This window comes from Nannobrachium achirus (assembly GCF_963921795.1).
Source record: "Nannobrachium achirus genome assembly, chromosome: 4".
NCBI classification, from domain to species: domain Eukaryota; kingdom Metazoa; phylum Chordata; class Actinopteri; order Myctophiformes; family Myctophidae; genus Nannobrachium; species Nannobrachium achirus.
In genome coordinates, this window is record NC_137813.1 from 35612421 (window position 1) to 35633229 (window position 20809).

At 40.8% G+C, this 20809-nt stretch overlaps 1 pseudogene across 1 annotated transcript; it reads left to right on the plus strand.

The window, feature by feature from the left end:
* The first annotated feature begins 1253 nt into the window (after nucleotides 1-1253).
* LOC308282864 (myosin heavy chain, fast skeletal muscle-like) lies at nucleotides 1254-19864 on the plus strand (annotated as a pseudogene). The gene is made up of 39 exons: nucleotides 1254-1457; nucleotides 1932-2075; nucleotides 2349-2505; nucleotides 2684-2711; nucleotides 4781-4895; nucleotides 4998-5090; nucleotides 5224-5287; nucleotides 5364-5462; nucleotides 5551-5654; nucleotides 6002-6140; nucleotides 6229-6347; nucleotides 6470-6619; nucleotides 6706-6876; nucleotides 7401-7710; nucleotides 8912-9000; nucleotides 9100-9187; nucleotides 9305-9422; nucleotides 9549-9672; nucleotides 9757-9893; nucleotides 9977-10232; nucleotides 10360-10602; nucleotides 10920-11096; nucleotides 11536-11681; nucleotides 12194-12284; nucleotides 12370-12759; nucleotides 12853-12979; nucleotides 13061-13179; nucleotides 13602-13798; nucleotides 14376-14559; nucleotides 15003-15168; nucleotides 15307-15429; nucleotides 15676-15984; nucleotides 16672-16875; nucleotides 17550-17675; nucleotides 18277-18447; nucleotides 18537-18641; nucleotides 18966-19061; nucleotides 19434-19568; nucleotides 19841-19864. The product of its transcript is annotated as a myosin heavy chain, fast skeletal muscle-like (transcript).
* Nucleotides 19865-20809: the final 945 nt, after the last annotated feature.

Sequence of the window (20809 nt, forward strand, 5' to 3'; positions counted from 1 at the left end):
CGTGACTTCAGCACCAGGAAGTTGCTGAGTGGGCGGGCCATGAATAGGGCTAATTTCAGCCAAAAAAGCATCACTTAGGTTTATGTCAGCACTACATCCTTCTTGAGCTAAGGCAGTAAGTCTTGAGGAAGATGCCTTGGAGAGGATGAGCAGGTGCTGCTTCTACTGTAGTACAGGATGAGCTGTGAGATCAAGAAGGATCTTAGATATCAAGGGTGGATGAGGTATCATATTTGTTTCCATCCATAAATATGCACAATGACAGTTTCACCCAGTAAATACGTTAAATACAGACACACACACACACGCAAACGCGCACGCACGCACACACGCACACACACACACGCACACACACACACACACACACACACACACACACACACACACACACACACACACACACACACACACACACACACACATACACACACACACACACACACACAGTAAAAGTTAAATATAAAATTACACTGGTTGCAATTGATATGATAGCATTATTTTGTAATTAAATACATTTAGTTACATAGGGTAATTTGGTGTTCTAATTTACTCAGACTGTTATTGAAAGTGACTTAAATGTGTTTCTTATTGTAAATTAGACCTTGGATTACCGAGTTAGCTAACAACAGTAGGCCTACTTCACAGGACGGAAGGCATGTAAAAATAGTGCTTGGGGATAATCACCTGTTGCTGGAGACATTCTTATTACCACTTGAAGATCCTCTGCCAAATGTGCCGTGCAGAAATTGCTAATGTGACTTGATTGGGATTTGAATAGCATTACATTTCCAAATATGGACTGTGCCTTTTGCTTGACCAGCACATTCATCTTGATAAAAGGAGCTCGGCCTCTCTCCCGTGGTCATTAGGAGGCTTGTCATTGACTAAACAGTGGTAAGATCTTCCATTTCAACTCAAGCAAGCATCTATTAAATATAGCTGGGCATCTGATGTGCTCTTTATATAAACTTCATGGGACTGTTTGTGCTTCCTTTGCGGTAGGCTACAGAGGAACATTCAATCGGTCAATTCTATTGGGTCAGCTGACCACGGTAAGGCAAATAAGAACTGTTGTCAGTATGATGGATGCTGGATCATTCTGTACTTTTTGTTTTCAATAGTTTTATTCATGTCACATATGCTTATACTGTACTTTTTTTAAAAGCATGATGGATGATTGAACAGCAGACTGAACTCAAGCGGAATGTGTTTTTGTGTTGTTTTTCTCTCACTAAATTAGTGAGCTAATCACAATGAGCTCTGACGCGGAGATGGCCCAGTATGGGCCTGCGGCCATCTACCTCCGCAAACCTGAGAAGGAAAGGATTGAGGCGCAGAACCGACCCTTTGACGCCAAAACAGCGTGCTTTGTTCCCAATGCCAAGGACCTGTATATCAAAGGTGTAATTCTGTCAAAGGAAGGTGGCCAAGCCACAGTGAAGACGGAAGATGGGGAGGTGAGTCATAGCAAAATCCTGGGTGTTAATTAAAATGTTCACACCACCACTGTTGTCAGGCGGGCTAGATAAGCGATACCTACAGTATTTATCAAAAGCCATACCACCAGACTATGGAACAGTTTCCACCGTCTGTCTTGGTGACATGGGTCGTCACACAGGCATTATCACTTTATGACTATGAATAGAACTCCACTCCTGCCAAGTGATCTATTTTTTGCACAAGAGACTGTGATATTTGCCTATTTTTAATGAGCATGCATTCCTATATTTGTGTGTACTATTGTCATGTTATCTGATATTTTTCCATTGTTACTTTCTCTATTATTATGACTTTTACTGCAACATATTGGGTTTACAACATGTAAAATGCTCATGTAAACTTGTGATGTGAGAATGTTTAAGTTGAAAACATAAGAATGACTAATGGATTTGGACGCATGCTTCACTCTGAATGTCATTGTTTTTTATCAGACGGTAACAGTTAAGGAAGATGACTGCCATCCAATGAACCCCCCAAAATATGACAAGATGGAGGACATGGCGATGATGACCCACCTCAATGAGCCATCTGTGCTGTACAATCTCAAAGATCGCTACGCAGCATGGATGATTTACGTAAGGATTCTTCAAATCCTTCAAATGGACCCATAACCCAATTTATACTTGTTTGTGTTCTGGTGTCGCACACCCAAAATAGCAGATCTATCAAAGACACAACTAATTGGCACTGTATTGTGAGTTTTTTTTTTACAGTAGATTGGCTATTTTCAGTACATGTGACACTGCAACTAAGTATAAATCACCCTTAAAGCATAAATGGTCAATTTGGGTCCATTTCTAGACTCTCAAAGTTAAATGAACACCTCTGTGTATTTGACTTTGTTGCAGACCTACTCTGGGCTCTTCTGTGCTACTGTGAACCCTTACAAGTGGCTCCCAGTGTACGATGCAAAGGTGGTGTCTGCCTACAGAGGCAAGAAGCGCATGGAGGCCCCGCCCCATATTTTCTCTGTTTCTGATAATGCATATCAAAATATGCTTACAGGTAAGCTGGAATGATGGAATCTTTAAGCTGATGACTGTGCGAGCCCTGAAGCTCACAGCACGACACTGAGTGCTGTGCTGCGAGCTTGTAGATCTGCTATTATTGAATAGCATTTGTGAAAGTCTTGCTCAGATGGAATTGCCACTGAAACTTGTTTCAATCCTCCTCTAACCTCCAGATCGCGAGAACCAGTCTGTCCTGATTACGTGAGTCTGTTGCATTTTCAGAACCCTTGACATCTATACTATAATTTTGCGAATGTCTGAGTGAGTGTCTGTCTGTCTGTCTGTCTGTCTGAGTGAGTGTCTGTCTGTCTGTCTGTCTGAAACAGCGTTTCTCCTCAGTGGCTGGAGCAATTGATCTGAAATCGCATCACCATTAGCATATGAACACACCTGACATAACTGTGAAGCCCGTTTGTCACTTTCACAAATCGTATGCTGTAGATTAGCATTTTTATGGTGTATCTATATTAGCCTACAGTACCTTTTGTGACCACACATGTTAAGGGAGGGGCGCTGTTCAGGCCATGCACAATCACACACAAACACACACACACACACACACACACACACACTAAATGGAACGGGTATTTCTTACATTGATGCTCCTACATATTAGCATGCAAGCACCAGTTAAAGTTACTTTCCATCCCTCATATACTGTGTGCACAGTGCACATCCCATAACCCACACACTGCACATCATTTCGGAGCTCATATCTTTGAACGGGTAAGGGCTAGTTTAACAAATATAGAGGCACAATCTATAGGATTCAGGTCCAGTGGGCACATGCTGTAAACCTTGTGGGCACCTAGATTGGCAGTTTTGTTCATGTAAAAGAATAAATGTATGCTCCAGAAATAATGTGTGTGAATGGTTGAATGTAATGCATCTATGTAAAACGACTTGGATAAAGGGGCTATACATATGCACCATTTCCAATTGACCAATGTCAAGTATACATGATTTTAACATGCACAGTAATCAGACCTAAATGTACCCTTCAACCATAAGGTAAGGTGTAATTGGCTGGGTATGTATGTAGGTGACTGGGTTTTTTGAAGACCGTAGCCCTGAAACGGCTGGGATTCTGGGAATGTATGTACCGGTATGTAGGTGACACCGACAGCCAATGAGAGACCAGCATTCCTGGTGATGATGTCAGCAGAGTTTGGTATATAAGAGCGCTCTTACGCAAGTACTGTTTTTGGTTTGGTATGTACCGGTATGTACTGTAGGTGACTGAGATTTTTGAAGAGAGTAGCCCTGGAATGGCTGGGAATGTATGTATGTAGGTGTCCCCCTACAGCCAATGAGGGACCAGCATTGCTGGTGATGATGTCAGCAGAGTTTGGTATATAGGAGCGCTATTGATAATGTCTTCATTAACGGGCGAAGACATTAGGGACAAGAGCCCAGCAGTGCACAGCACGTGGCGGCTCTGCTTGCGCACAAGTAGGCCATGTGTGGCCTGCTTGAGCGTGAGGCGCAAGTTGGCACCTCGACAGAGTGCAGTTCTAGTTTCTACTGTATCTAAAATTACTGTGGTTTCGTAGCAATTTGTAACATTTTAGAAAAATTGGGCCTTAAATGTATTATAACAAGACGAACCTCGGTTCGAAGTGAAGCGGTGGACAGATAAAACCTCCAATAGCACATGAAACCAAGTCATTTGATGAGACGATCAAATTGTAGATGTTCCTCTCCATGCTGACTATAGCAAAGTTAATAATTATTTAGTATAAACCATGCTATTACCTATAGGGTTGAATTGTCATGTGAAGCTTCACCAATCCAATGCAATAGGTGAGACCTATGCAATAAGTGAGACCTATTGCATATTTGAAAAAGCCTATTCATTCTGGACTGATATTTTACACGTACGGGACAGGAAAAACCTGTTCATTCTGGCCTGGAGTGACCATATATGGACATAAGGTAACAGACATTCTGTTTTTGAAAAAACCTGTTCATTCTGGACTGAAATGACCATATATGGGTGTGATACACAGAAAGCCATTCATTGGAGGTAACGGACATTCTGTTTTTTAAAAAACCTGTTCATTCTGGACTGAAATGACCATATATGGGCGTGATACACACAAAGCCATTCATTGGAAGCGGTTTCCACCGCTTCAAAAATATATGTATTTTCCCCCTCCTTAAAAAGATATCAAATAAATAAACATTAAATGAATCGTGCCCAGTGTTCTAGGGGCCCACTGTTCCGGTTACCAAACTATATTGATGTCCCTCTTGTTCTATATCCACAGTGGAGAATCTGGTGCAGGGAAGACTGTCAACACCAAGCGTGTCATCCAGTACTTTGCGACAATCGCAGTGTCAGGTGGTGGCGACAAGAAAGAACAAACTCCTGGAAAAATACAGGTATGCAAAACATTTCACTAATAGAATGCATACTGTACAATGTAAGAAATAAACATATTGACGACATTATGAAGTACTGAGGGAGCTGGGTATCCTTTCCAGGGGACACTGGAAGATCAAATCATTTCAGCAAACCCTTTGCTCGAGGCCTTTGGGAATGCCAAGACTATGAGGAATGACAACTCCTCTCGCTTTGTAAGTATGATGATCTCCCAAATGCTGATCTAATTAAATTACTTGACAGTTACTTAGACAGATACTGATCATCTTGGTATGAGAACAATCAAGATATTTCCCAAATATCTGACAGTACATTTATTTCTCTTAGGGTAAATTTATCAGAATTCACTTCGGAACCACAGGAAAACTGGCTTCCGCCGATATTGAAACCTGTAAGTTTGTCTTGCCCGAACCTTATCACATTTGTTTCATAGGATGCTTGCAATGGATAATCCTTATTCTGTGCAGATCTTCTGGAAAAGTCAAGAGTGACATTCCAGTTATCTCAAGAGAGAAGCTACCACATCTTCTATCAGATAATGACAGGCCACAAAGCAGAGCTTATAGGTGTGGTAAAAACACAATAGTATGCGAATAGTACAGTAGCCTATCAGATCAAAATACAGCTGTGTAATGCTCTTATTTCCCTCTACAGAGATACTACTCATAACAACAAACCCATATGACTTCCCCATGGTAAGTCAAGGGCAGATCACTGTGGCCAGTATCGATGACAAAGAAGAGCTGGTGGCCACAGATGTAAGTGTAACACCCGAGATTCAAACCTCCTGCATGGAAAGCCAAACATTTACCGCTAGGGCCTTTTATCCATATTAGCCTTTTAGGCTTCAGGCTAAGCTACTCTGCTACATTAAACCCAGTGACCTCCTTCATCGGGAAACCCGATCTGGGTCACAGCATGCAACAACCAAGATTCAAGCCCTGTTCTCTGTGTGGGAAACAAAACTTCTACCGGATGATATTAGGCTTTAGGGCTTCGGTCTGAGCTACTTTGCTTCTCCTCCTGTTAATTCATTACTGTTCATTAATGTTGTATGCATCGACTTTAATGCCTTTCAAAAATGGTGATGTTTCCTAAACTTCAGACGGCCATTGATATCCTGGGGTTCAGCGGTGATGAGAAAATGGCCATCTACAAGCTGACCGGTGCAGTGATGCATTATGGGAACATGAAGTTCAAGCAGAAGCAACGAGAGGAACAGGCAGAGCCTGATGGCACAGAGGGTGAAAATCTGCACTGTTGTGAGCAAAATATTCAACACATTGATCACTATATGCTAATACATTGACATATTTCCTTGGTATCCATCAGTGGCAGACAAAGTGGCATTCCTCATGGGTTTAAACTCTGCTGACCTGGTGAAAGGCCTCTGCTACCCTAGGGTCAAAGTAGGGAATGAGTATGTCACCAAAGGGCAGACAGTCCCACAGGTACTGGCACAGCTCAAATGTTAATAAAGAATACATATTATTTTAGTGATTTGTTGTCAGAAACAGAGAATGTTCTAAAAAAAAATCCTTGACAGTGTATTCTGCCTAATGCCCTCTATTAGGTCAGCAATGCAGTTGGTGCCTTGGCCAAGTCAGTCTATGAGAAGATGTTCTTCTGGATGGTTATCAGAATCAATGAAATGTTGGATACCAAGCAGTCCAGGCAGTTCTATATCGGAGTGCTGGACATCGCTGGATTTGAAATCTTTGATGTGAGCATTAACTCTCAATAAACGCACAAATCAAATACAGTACATTGAATGGGTTTAGTTTATCATTGTTCTCTTCTCACTTACAGTACAACAGCATGGAACAGCTGTGCATCAACTTCACAAATGAAAAGCTGCAACAGTTTTTCAATCACCATATGTTTGTGTTGGAGCAAGAAGAATACAAGAAAGAGGGGATTGACTGGGAGTTCATTGACTTTGGCATGGACCTGGCTGCCTGCATTGAGCTGATTGAGAAGGTGAGATAAACAACAAAGATTATCATCGTTGCTGTCGCTGTCAGGCAGAAACCTTGTATGTCGAATATATCATATTTTGTTCATAAACAAATGCCCAATGTTATACTTTGTTGAGTGACAAATAATGTCATGCAAAAGTAGTGAAATATGAAATATCTACAAATTAACAAATATCTACAAGCTCACAATGCATCACATTGCGACACGTTGAGAGCTCATCGATCTGCTAATCTAGTTTACAATGTTTGGAGGAATAAATAGAAAGAAATAGGGACACCAGGTTGAAAATGGTTAACTCTGTGTTGTCTGCGTTTTTTTTTAAATAAATTTAGCCAGTGAAAAGTATTAACAAGAACTTGGGTCTGAATAATAACTGCATCAGAGCCATTGGAACACATACTATTTCCTGAAAAGTAACGGTTTTGGACATACAAGGTTTCCACAGTGATATCATGTTACCGTAGCTTTCATCCCAGAGATGACTATATCTCACATGTACCTACAGTATATGATATATCCAACAGCCAATGGGTATCTTCTCCATCCTCGAGGAGGAGTGCATGTTCCCAAAGGCATCAGACACTTCCTTCAAGAACAAACTCTACGACCAGCACCTTGGCAAGAACAGCGCGTTCCAAAAGCCCAAGCCTGTCAAAGGCAAGCCTGAGGCCCACTTCACGCTGCTGCACTATGCTGGCGCCGTGGACTACAACATCACTGGCTGGTTGGATAAAAACAAGGACCCATTGAATGAGTCTGTTGTGCAGCTGTACCAGAAGTCATCAGTTAAACTGCTGTCTCTCCTGTACGCCTCATTCTCTGGAGCTGAAGCAGGTACCGTCAGAGGTGTAAACTAAGTAACTAAGTAGGCCTACAGTATATGTACTCAAGTGCTAGACTTAAATACACATTTTATGTACTTTTACTTTTACCCCTCTACATCTCAGAGGCAAATATTATATATTTTCTTTATTATTTTGATATTGATTATTATTATTACAAAACTTTCAACCCTATATACATTTTTCCATTTGCCGATCTACAAGCCCACTATGTCGCGATGCGACACATTGTGATCTTGTATATGCTGCTATTTTTCATACAATCTATATGAAAACTTGTGAAATGGGACATTCTGCATTTTGACTTCCACTCAAGTAAATTTAGAATTCAATTTAGACTTTTACTTATTAGTATTCTACATTGCAGCATTGATGCTTTTACTTAAGCAAAAAAACTAACATTTTCCACAAAGTAATATAAGCATATTGTCACTGCCTTGTGTCACAATGGATACAATGTAGTTAATATTTAGTCACAAACACTGTTTTATACCTTCATTGATTAAATATGTATAAACCCCATAGACACACCACTTTCACAACAGGTTTCACAACGTGTCGCGATGAGACAGCATGTAGATTGACTATTTTTGTGCAACAATCTTTTATGATGAAGTAGGGCATTCATTTACCAAAAAATCACACCCAATGTGAAGTGAGCGGTGGTCGTGCTTGCATAACATCTTCAATCAGTAATTGGTGATGTAATACAGGCTACACACACACACATTGCTATGGCAAAACGCTGAGGAAAAAGACTAGGATATAGGTCTAGGATGTAATTGGTGATGTAATATGGCTACACACACATATATTACTATGGCAAAACGCTGAGGAAAACACATTGCTATGGCAAAACGCTGAGGAAAACACATTGCTATGGCAAAACGCTGAGGAAAAGTGGCTATAGATATGTCTAGGATGTAATTGGTGATGTAATATGGCTACACACACACACACACACACACACACACACACACACACACACACACACACACACACACACACACACACACACACACACATATTGCTATGGCAAAACGCTGAGGAAAACACATTGCTATGGTAAAACGCTGAGGAAAAGTGGCTACAGACACACGCACAGCCACTCTATGGAGCGGTTTACCACCGCTCAAAAACATGAACATTTTAAATTGTACTGATAGCTTTTTATACAATATAAAAAGAATCAGGTGGTGATGCTGCTGGCGGCGGCAAGGGTGCAAAGAAAGGAGCCAAGAAGAAGGGGGGCTCTTTCCAAACTGTGTCTGCTGTTTTCAGGGTAGGAAAATAATTATTAATTGTTCATTGAAAAGAAAATGTATTAAAAGCGACTATACCGGTACTATAATACTAACATGGCAATTATTTTCCTTTGCAGGAGAATCTTGGAAAGTTAATGACCAACCTGAGGTGCACCCATCCTCACTTTGTCCGTTGCCTGATTCCAAATGAGGTGAAAACACCAGGTGCTGTATGGCTTTTTGAACAAACATCTACAGTCCTTGTCATGTAATCTTAAGAAAAGTGAAATAATTGTATAACTTCTGTCTTTTATGTACTGATCTCTGTTCTACATACTGTAGGTATCATGGACAACCACTTGGTCATCCATCAGTTACGCTGCAACGGTGTGCTGGAAGGAATCCGGATCTGCAGGAAGGGATTCCCTAGCAGGATTCTCTATGCTGACTTCAAGCAGAGGCAAGTACTGGTTCCTACACCAACAACATCATACAGAATAAAACATATTGTATTTCTCATCTGTGTTGTTCATCTGGGCTTATGATTATCCATTTTTTGTTTCTTTGTTTGTTTTTGTTTTTACAGATATAGAATATTGAATGCCAGTGCAATCCCGGAGGGACAATTCATCGATGGCAAGAAAGCTTCTGAGAAGCTTCTTGGTTCGATTGATGTTGACCATACACAGTACAGATTTGGGACTACAAAGGTATGTGACCAAGGCTTTATGAATATATTTACAGACACACAGTAGATCATCAATAGCAGTAACTATCACACAATGTGATTGCAGGTCTTCTTCAAAGCTGGTTTGCTCGGCACTCTTGAGGAGTTGCGGGATGACAAACTAGTCTCTTTGGTGACACAAACTCAAGCAGTTTGTCGTGGTTACGTCATGAGAAAAGAATTTGCAATGTTAACAATTAAGAAGTAAGATACACTAGAACTAAAAGTACCTACTTTTCAAACAAGTACTGTATATTGTGTGAACTAAAGATTGTTGTATTTCCCAGGGATTGTGTGTGGATTCTACAATACAACTTGCGCTCATTCATGAATGTGAAACACTGGCCATGGATGAAGCTGTTCTTCAAAATAAAGCCCCTGCTAAAGAGTGCAGAAAGTGAAAAGGAGATGGTAACAATGAAGGAGGACTTTGTCAAATGTAAGGAGGATCTGACAAAAGCAGAGTCCAAGAGGAAGGATCTTGAAGAGAAAATGGTTTCTCTGGTGCAGGAGAAAAATAACCTCCTTTTGCAAGTGCAAGCTGTGAGTATTATGCATATTGCTCACTTTTCAATGTTAATCGTTTTAACGATTAACACTTTCGTGTCATGTACGTCAGGTAGCATACTGCGGTTGTCACAGTAGCTCAAAGTTTTCCCCCACTTCATAGGACACAGAAAACCTTTGTGATGCAGAGGAGAGATGTGAGAGTCTGATCAAAAGCAAAATCCAACTTGAGGCCAAACTCAAAGAGGTGGCCGAAAGACTGGATGATGAAGAGGAAATCAACTCTGAGCTGACCGCCAAGAAGAGGAAGCTAGAGGATGAATGCTCAGAGCTCAAGAAGGACATTGATGACCTCGAGATGACCTTGGCCAAAGTGGAGAAGGAAAAGCACACCACAGAAAACAAGGTTCTACAAGCACACAACAGCAGATCTACAAGCACAACAGCAGATCTACAAGATCTACAAGCAGATCTACAAGCACACAACGCCTCTCGGTGCGAGGCGTTGTGTGCTAGGTAGATCGGCTGTTTTCACTATTAGTTAATTTTTCAAACGATAAATACAAAACGAACGGTTTTGAACATACAAGGTTTCCACCAGACAACGACCATATATATATGGCCATTAGTGAACTTTACCCATTGATTGAAAGCGGACCAGGGCAACCAAACTTGCAATTTCCAATGGCATCTTTCTAGTATTGATGTGTAAACCTATTGCAGGTGAAGAATCTAACGGAGGAGATGACTGCCCAGGATGAGAGCATAGGCAAACTGAGCAAGGAGAAGAGAGCCCTACAGGAGGTCCACCAGCAGACCCTGGATGACCTTCAAGCAGAGGAAGACAAAGTCAATTCTCTGACAAAAGCTAAATCTAAGCTAGAACAACAAGTGGACGACGTGAGTCACTCTACGCCAGTAAACATTTTTGTGCCAAGACCACCAAATTGATAGATATATATTTGGCTGCGGACCACCATCTGAAAATGTTAAAAGAATTCAAAATTATTCCAAAATGTCCAAACATTTGACATTTTTCAGAAATCTTCAAACATGGCAGTTGTACAAGCTCGCAGCATGGCACGAAATGACGCGCTGTGATCTTGTATATCTGCTATTTTTGAATAGCCAACGTATACAGGTAACGTATAAATGGATAAAGTGGTTAAAATGATTGTGCAGCTATACATTAACTACTTTTGCTGGGGACCCCCTGGAAACCCCTCAAGTACCCCTGGGGGGTCTCCGAACCCCACTTTGAGAACCAATGCTCTACAAAATAAAGTACATTTTTTTGTATAACTTAACAATTGCTAAGATTGATCAACTTCATTTCAAGCTTGAGGGGTCACTGGAGCAGGAGAAGAAGATCCGTATGGACCTGGAACGAACCAAGAGGAAGCTTGAAGGTGATGTCAAACTTCTGCATGAATCCATAATGGATCTGGAGAATGACAAACAACAATCTGAGGAAAAGATAAAGAAGTAAGTGATTAGGGATGGGACGATATGAAAATGTCATGTCACGATTATTGTGACCAAATAATTTGCGATTTACGATATTATCACGATAATCGAAATATCCCCAACATCCATTATCCTGGGCAGAACTTTTTCCAAAAACGTGACGTGCTGTGAGCTTGTAGATCGGCTATTTTTGGCAAAGAGATTTGGCAAAGAGACTCGAGAGTGAAAAAAAGACTGTATCAAGTACAGTAGGCCTACGTTATTTCCAGGTCCAATTATAGTGGGTTTAAGTGGTACCAGATATGCAGCTCGGCAAATAAAAGGTGAATTGATCCCAGTGCATGGAGTAGGCTAATTTCACAATAAATTTAAACCTCCACGATAGGATTATTGTGAGTGTTTTTTATCACTATAAACGATAATAACGATTATCGTCCCATCGCTATAAGTGATGTCCTGAGGTCATGGTACAATGTACATGAGGGGGGAAAGGTGTTGGATTCAAACAGACATTTATTTTGTCTTCCCAGGACAGAATTTGAAAACAACCAACTATTCAGCAAAATTGCAGATGAGCAAACGATAAATATCCAGCTTCAAAAGAAGATGAAGGAACTACATGTAATGCAGCCCGTATTTATCCATGACATATCAATGAATCATTTTCAACTGATATTATAGTAAAGACATATTGTCTGTCCCAAAGGCTCGTATCGAAGAACTTGAAGAAGAGGCTGAGGCTGAGCGTTCTGCTCGGGCCAAAGTGGAGAAGCAGAGGTCTGATCTCTCCAGGGAACTTGAGGAGATCAGTGAGAGGTTGGAGGAGGCCGGAGGAGCCACTGCTGCTCAGATTGAGATGAACAAGAAGCGTGAAGCAGAGTTCCTCAAACTGCGACGGGATTTGGAAGAAGCCACGCTGCACAACGAGGCTACAACTGCTGCGCTGCGCAAGAAGCAGGCAGACAGCATGACGGAGCTGGGAGAGCAGATCGACAACCTCCAAAGAATAAAGCAGAAACTTGAAAAGGAAAAGAGTGAATTGAAGATGGAAATTGATGATTTGACCTGCAACATGGAAACCGTGGCAAAAGCCAAGGTATGTTATTCTGAAATACCTAAGTGTGCAGGACAAAGCAGAAGCTCTAATTTAAACAGTTAAATGTCTAACCTTTTAATGAAAAATGTTAAGGTCAACTTAGAGAAGATGTGTCGCTCGCTTGAAGATCAACTTATCGAGCTGAAAACCAAGAATGAAGAAAACATCCGTCAAATTACTGATCTTAGTACTCAGAGGGCCCGTCTTCAAACTGAGAATGGTAATCTGTTGCAAATTTTACATTTTCTCACCCGTTAAAAACTTAACAGCGAAAAAATATTGATCCTCTATTGTGTTTTAGCTGAATCTTCTCGACAAATGGAAGAGAGGGAAAGTCTAATTTCTCAACTGACACGGGGAAAACAGGGATTCACAACACAAAATGAAGAACTGAAGAGGCAGATAGAGGAAGAGACAAAGGTAACACCTCTTAGGAGGTCACTTGTTTGATAGCAAATAGCAAACAAAAAAACTTTGAAATATCATCGCAGTTATAAAAACACTATAATCACAGGGTAGGGGAAACAAGGGGGTGGGGCTAAGGTAAGGGGGGTGTGCTCACTTCTCGCCTGTCTATGGGAGAAGTGATAACTACCGGTACCTCCGCCAGAAAGGAGAGTTTTCAGGGCAGTTTTTAACCAGGCCAGCGAGCTACATGTTTTAAGGGAAGTAGTCAAGGAATTCCACACCTAGGTGGCAGTATTGTAGAAGGAGAAGTTACCCATATTTGTCTTATGGGTTTGTGTTATCATCACATGCTGTGTAGAATAGCAGTCATAAGCCCTGACCACAGGATACTGTGTATTATTGTACTCAAATCGTGCTCCTGATCTCCTCTTTAGGCTAAGAATGCCCTCGCTCACAGTTTACAGTCAGCCCGCCATGACTGTGACCTCCTTCGGGAGCAGTTTGAGGAGGAGCAGGAGGCCAAGGCTGAGCTCCAGCGTGGCTTATCAAAAGCCAACATTGAGGTGTCTCTGTGGAGGAGCAAATATGAGACTGATGCCATCCAGCGTACTGAAGAACTGGAGGAGGCAAAGTAAATGTTTATATATATATTATTAACCAACTGGTTCCCAAATGCATTTTTTTTAAATTATATTATTATTACAAAACATTTTCAAAAAACAATCCCAAATGAATTAAAACTAGACCAGGTCAACCTGGTTGTGCCAGACCCCCTGTCTGTCATCATCATTTATGACATCATGCCTTTTGTAGGCATGTCATCATCATGTCATCATCATATATACCCTTTATATAGAAAAGGGACAGACCGACATTTGCTTATGTAGGCCTACCCATTTCATGGGTCTGGCAAAAACAACGATTTCTTTCAGTAATTTCATGAATAAATCAAAGAAAAATCTAAGAAATTCCATAAATTGGAAAACAATTGTAATGAAAATAGACGATCTACAAGCTCACAACGTGGCATGAAGCGATGCTTGTAGATATTTTCACTAGTTTGGGTCCCAGGCCAATGTCTGATTTCTCTTTTGAGTCACAAGCTAAAAATGTTTGAGAACCACTGTATTCATTTGTCAGTCTCTCTTGGCACCTAGATGAATCTTAATACTGTTGTGTTGTTTTGTTTTCTCTTTTCCCCTGTGCAGGAAAAAGCTTGCCCAACGCCTCCAAGAGGCTGAGGAACAAATTGAAGCAGGGAACTCAAAATGTGCCTCCCTGGAGAAAACCAAGCAGAGGCTTCATAATGAGATGGAGGATTTAATGGTTGATGTGGAGAGGTCCAACTCCTTAGCAGCCAGCCTTGATAAGAAACAGAGAAACTTTGACAAGGTACTCAATACATTAGTTAGTGTGGTTGCCCCTGCAGGGGACTATAGTACTTGTTTATTCCTTCCATCTTTCCAGATAAGCTTCTTTTTTTTGCCGCGCTATTCCTCCCACAGTTTTGGTGGCACGCACTTGGGCCATATGTCAAATCGACGACTTCATCGGGACACGTACAGTAGGGGTGCATTTTGCTAAGAGATACGTAATATATATAGCTTAATTTATATAAGTGTATTCGTGAATTCATTTTCTCCATTGACTTTAATTAAAATGTTGACTTTTCCCAAATATGGAGATGACTGACATAATAGATGTCTGACATCATAGATCAGACCACATGAGACTGACACAGTATGTCCATATTCATATGGGCATTACAAGATATGGGCTTAATATTGATGACATCAGGGGTCTCCATATATGGGCATTTGTTTTTAATGATTCAGATTCTAGCTGACTGGAAGCAGAAGTACGAAGAGTCTCAGGCAGAGCTTGAGGGGGCTCTGAAGGAATCTCGTTCTCTAAGCAATGAGCTGTTCAAATTGAAAAACTCCCATGAGGAAGCCCTGGATCATCTGGAGACTCTGAAACGAGAAAATAAAACCCTTCAACGTGAGTGAAGTCAGTTACTCCTAATATTATATATTTAAGAATTAAATGAAACCGCCTGAAAGAAAATTTAATTAAAAAGTAAAGACAAAAATTATACAAATCATCACATTATGTGATTTTCATCTTTCAAAAATACAGAGGAGATCTCAGACCTGACAACATCTTGGAGAGAGTGGAAAGAGCATCCATGAACTGGAGAAATTCAAAAAGCAGGTCGAGACAGAGAAAAGTGAGATGCAAACAGCACTGGAAGAGGCTGAGGTAAAATAATGATAATATGTAAGCAAGCAGGAATAGCTTTTAGCTATAAAGTGGATGCACTGTAATTTGTGCTGTTATCCCAACGATGAGATGGGAGACACATATTTGTTGTAACATAGGGAGAGTCAGATAAAAGCTGCAGTGCTTGCTGCAATATTACAGTACAGTGTGGTACTGTATAGATGCCAGGGTGGATGTACAGTATGGTGGACATCTGTGGTGTCTACCACTGTAATCTTTCTACAGGCCTCTCTGGAGCACGAGGAGTCTAAGCTCCTTCGTGTTCAGATGGAGATGAACCAGATCAAGGCTGAAGTAGACAGGAAGGTGTCTGAGAAGGATGAGGAGATGGACCAGGTGAAGAGAAACAGCCAGAGAATCATGGAGTCGATGCAGAGCACTCTGGACGCAGAGGTCAGGAGCAGAAACGATGCCCTGAGGGTGAAAAAGAAGATGGAGGGAGACCTGAATGAGATGGAGATCCAGCTGAGCCATGCTAACAGGCAGGCTGCTGAGGCCCACAAACAACTGAGAAGTGTCCAGGGGCAACTTAAGGTAAGTGCTTATAGGCCCCAAGTGTTAAACTATAACTTAATTTCACACATGTTAAAAAGAAACCGAAAACGACTGCTCTTGGCTGCAACCGCAGCGAGGGTGTATTTACTTTACCTTGGAAGTTGGAATACTGGCTGCACAAGACCAGTCCAACTGTTGTGCGAGATCAGCCGCAGACACTCAAATACACCCACACAGACCATCTTCTAGACCAGTGGTTCTCAAACCTTTTTGGCTGGAGTACCCCTTTATACTGATTTCTGAAGTGGAGTACCCCCTTCCCCTGAATACAGTATTTTGCTTAGACAAAAATTACATCAAAAGTCCAGTTCCCATGCCAATATGATCAAAATAAAACAGCATAATGGCAAATAAACATTGCTTTCTATTCAATAAGTTGTACTAATCAAGGTATTGATGTAATTTGGTTTAACAATTTACAAATGAGCAGGTTCACAGTACACAAAGTCTGTCAATATTTTATCATTGACCATAACATAAAATACATATTCCCATTTTCTAGTTCTTTTCTCACGTACCCCCGGCAGTATCCCTGCGTACCCTTAGGGGTACACGTACCCCCATTTGAGAAACACTGTTCTAGACAGCCCACCCCCTATGTGCCATGCTGTAAAACAATAATACATGTACAGTATGACTCTGAGCCAAGCCTTAATGTGATTTCAGGATGCTCAAATTCACCTGGACGACTCTGTCAGAGGGCAGGATGACATGAAGGAGCAAGTAGCCATGATGGAACGCCGAGCAACCCTGATGCAGGCTGAGATGGAAGAGCTTCGGGCAGCCCTTGAGCAGACCGAACGTGGCCGCAAGATAGCTGAGCAGGAGCTGATTGATACCAGTGAACGAGCAGCGCTTCTACACTCACAGGTCAGTGTTTTCCAGTGTTTGGGGGATTGTCATGTTCAATTACATTTCTTTAGTTCAGTGATTTTCTGGATCAGGGCTCGCTTTAGAATCTTGAAAGCATTTGTGGCCCCCCAATCTGACCTCTTAGTCTTAACAGGTGGCTGCATACATGTTCAGTGCATTTTACTGATCAATCAATCTATTGTGTTCCGGCTGGATGTTTATCAGTATCAGAATGAAAACACATTTTTTTCAAGGTTTTAAAGACAGAATAGCGTGAACATCTTTCTACATGATTTATTTTACATTTGTCATATTGCCATTAAAGTTTTGCCAATTAGTTGGGGGCCCAATTGGCAATTGCAATATCCTCTCTGCCCACCAGTGGGCCCCGGCCCACAGGTTGTGAATCACTGCTTTAGCTCACATTATATCATCACTGTTGGGCAGGAAGTAACTCCAAGTTTCAAATTTGTATGTTTTTTCGTAAAGCTTCATCGTACAAGACTGTCGAACAAAACTAGTGAAAATAGCAGATCTACATGCACACAAAGCCGTGATGCGAGGCGTTGTGTGCTTGCAGAACGGCTATTTTCACTAATAGATCCTTTTTAAAATAATAACAAAAAAAGGAAGGTTTTGGACATACAAGGTTTCCACCTGACAACAACGATATGCTGTTTGGTTTTCTGCAGAGCACCAGTCTTCTGAACACTAAAAAGAAGCTGGAGGCAGACGTCACTCACTTTCAAGGTGAAATAGAGGATGCCGGCCAAGAGGCCAGGAATGCAGAGGAGAAAGCCAAGAAAGCCATAACAGATGTGAGTCCCTCTCCCAGTCCTCATTAAGCGGTGAAAAGCATTTAAGATTGAGCTTTTAATGAAGTCGATGAATTAAAGAGGAAACGAATACTTTTGCACCAGAAGGTCCTGCCATCGAACCATAATGATTGGTGAATAACTTGTTCCAAGTCTATGAACGGGCTATTACGTTTGGGCACAGAAACTCTCAGAGTGGATTCATGTTGTTGTCAAAGAGCAGCGTTAACTTACAAATGGGTCATTACTCATTACAAGATCTGGGAATTAGAAGGGGGAAAGGGGAAGGGGGGGGGGGTTAAGCTTTTTCAGCACAAAAACATGTCCTTCTCTAAGCTCACAATGCGCTGCATCACTTGTGGATCTTCTAGTTGTAAAATATTTTTACACACTTGAAAACTTGAAATGGGACATTCTGCATAATTTACTTTTACTTTTGGTAATTTAAGTACATTTTGATGCCAATACTTTTATATTTTTACTTGAGATGTTTTTGAATTCCGGACTTTTACTTGTAACTGAGTATTTTTGCAATGCAGTATTGATACTTTTACTTACAGCAAGTAAAACAATTTCATGCCTTTTTCCGCCACTTCTCTTTCAGGCTGCCATGATGGCTGAAGAGCTTAAGAAAGAGCAGGACACCTGTGCTCACTTTGAGAGGATGAGAAAGAACCTCGAGGTGACTGTCAAGGACCTGCAGCATCGCTTAGACGAGGCTGAAAACCTGGCAATGAAAGGTGGAAAGAAACAACTTCAGAAGCTGGAGACTAGGGTATGCATGACAAGTTGCACGTTTACGTAATCCTCAATTATGTGAGGTGTGGAAGGAGCGAGTTATCTTAATGATGATCTTTTACCAAGGTCTGTGAACTGGAAAATGAGCTTGACGCTGAGCAAAAGCGCGGCGCTGATGCCATCAAAGGAGTCCGTAAATATGAGAGGAAAATCAAAGAGCTCACTTATCAGGTAAATCCTGAAAACCGTATTGAAACTTTCAATTTAATCCTATATTATGCCATAGATATACAATAGTTATTGTTAGTGTCAATGTGCATTGAATTTTACAAATTAATCACATGAACCCAGGGTCCCGATTCTGGAGCAAACATTACAAGGAAATAGCAGATCTACAAGCTCAAGCAGCTTGCAGTTATTGTCATCAAAGGGATTTGGTGTAGAGGGGAAAAAAGGCTTAGTATAGAGCCCTAGGGGACCCTGGTCAAGATAACAAGAATCCCTTGCTTACTAGTTCAGCAACTTAAGTGAGCCACATGTACTGATTTTTTGCAGGCTGAAGAGGACAAGAAGAACAATGTCAGACTCCAGGACTTGGTGGACAAGCTCCAGAATAAAGTGAAAGCCTACAAAAGGCAAGCTGAGGAAGCTGTGAGTTAAACATCACTAAAAGAAAAGTATTTAAATGTTTTACACTATCTGACCATCACACATTCAGTGCTTTTTTGAGCGGTGGTCAGCCGCTCCTCAGAGTGACTTTGTCCCTCCGTATCATGAGCTGCAATACCGCTGGTGACCAGGTGGCGCTGTTGCGTCACACGCACACACACACACACACACACACACACTGAGCTGCAATACTGCTGGTGAGCAAGTGTGGCGCTGTTGCGTCTATTACAGAAGTGCTCGCACACATACAGGTACACACACACACACACACAAACACACACACACACACACACACACACACACACACACGCACCACCGCTCACTTCAAACTTGGTTTGATTTTTTTATTTACAGGAGGAGCAATGTAACACCCACGTGGCCAGATTCAGGAAAGTCCAGCATGAGTTGGAGGAAGCTGAGGAGAGAGCTGATATAGCCGAATCCCAGGCCAACAAGATGCGAGCTAAGAGCCGGGAAATAGGAACTAAGGTAATGGAGGTTCCATATATTGCATACTGTATATACAGTAATACATTTCTGTCTATCTGTCTTGAAATGAATAATGACCTGTCAGGAATTTGATTAATGCTACAGTATAGCAGAACATTACTTCACAGCGAAATACAGAGTGGTCATTTAAGTCTGAAATTGCAAAAGTTAGTATTCAATTAATAACACTCCAGGTTTGACTGTTTGTGAAACCAGGACACTTTTAGGATAATGCTGACAACTGTGTATTTCTCAAAATGTCTTTTATGAAGGCACAAGACGGACAAGGAGAGTAGCAGAAAGAACAAGATGGCCCCTGTTTGAGTCCCAGTGGACTCAAACTCATTAAAATGTTACATGTGCATGATGTGAATGCTACTGAATATGTGTTTGGGAACAAATTGCATTTCAGTGCTTCATATTACACAATGTACTGAAAGCTTCCCAAAATATGCATGATCTGTCAACGTTGATACTATGAATTCTTTATTAAGTATAGTATAGTTCATTCAAAGCTAACATTATTGTATAATCACTTTGGTAATAGTACTAAGAATTGAATTTACATTATTTAGATCTAAATATTTTGAAAAAACTTTGACATCACTGTCTATGATCAAAGAAACACCTCTATTCAAAATAATTCACCTGTGCAGCATGTTACTTACAGTACACAGCACTGTAACTTCTGCAGAAATCATTCTAAAATTATGTACTAAAGTGATGTACCGGTACTGTATAGTGGCAATTCTGTCTTAATAATGGCTAACAAAAAACAATAAAAATAACATGTTAGTGTTTGTTCAATAACAACATTAACACTGTAAAATCTGTGAAAATGGTCCCTCATGAATGCTTTAATTGAAGTTAAATGACACCAATTAACTCCTTCCATTGACACAAAGTGGATTATGTGTGATGTTTATTTAAAATACAAGTGAAGAACAATATTTATTTTTTGTGGATTCATTCAGTGGCATTTCAAAGGATTTAATACTTGCATGCCTTCTATTGACTAATACTGTAGAAGTAGAATGCTTCTTACATCCCAGCAATGCAATAAATGTGTTTTTCCAAACAATACAATTAATCATGCAGGGAAAGGGTGGTCTTTTTCAGTTTTATTTAAATTGTGGCAACATACATCCACTACCACACAATAAATACATTTCAGAATACCCCTTTGTATTTTACTTAATTGAAGAAAATAAGAGATATTTGGTTAAGAGTATGTTGCATAC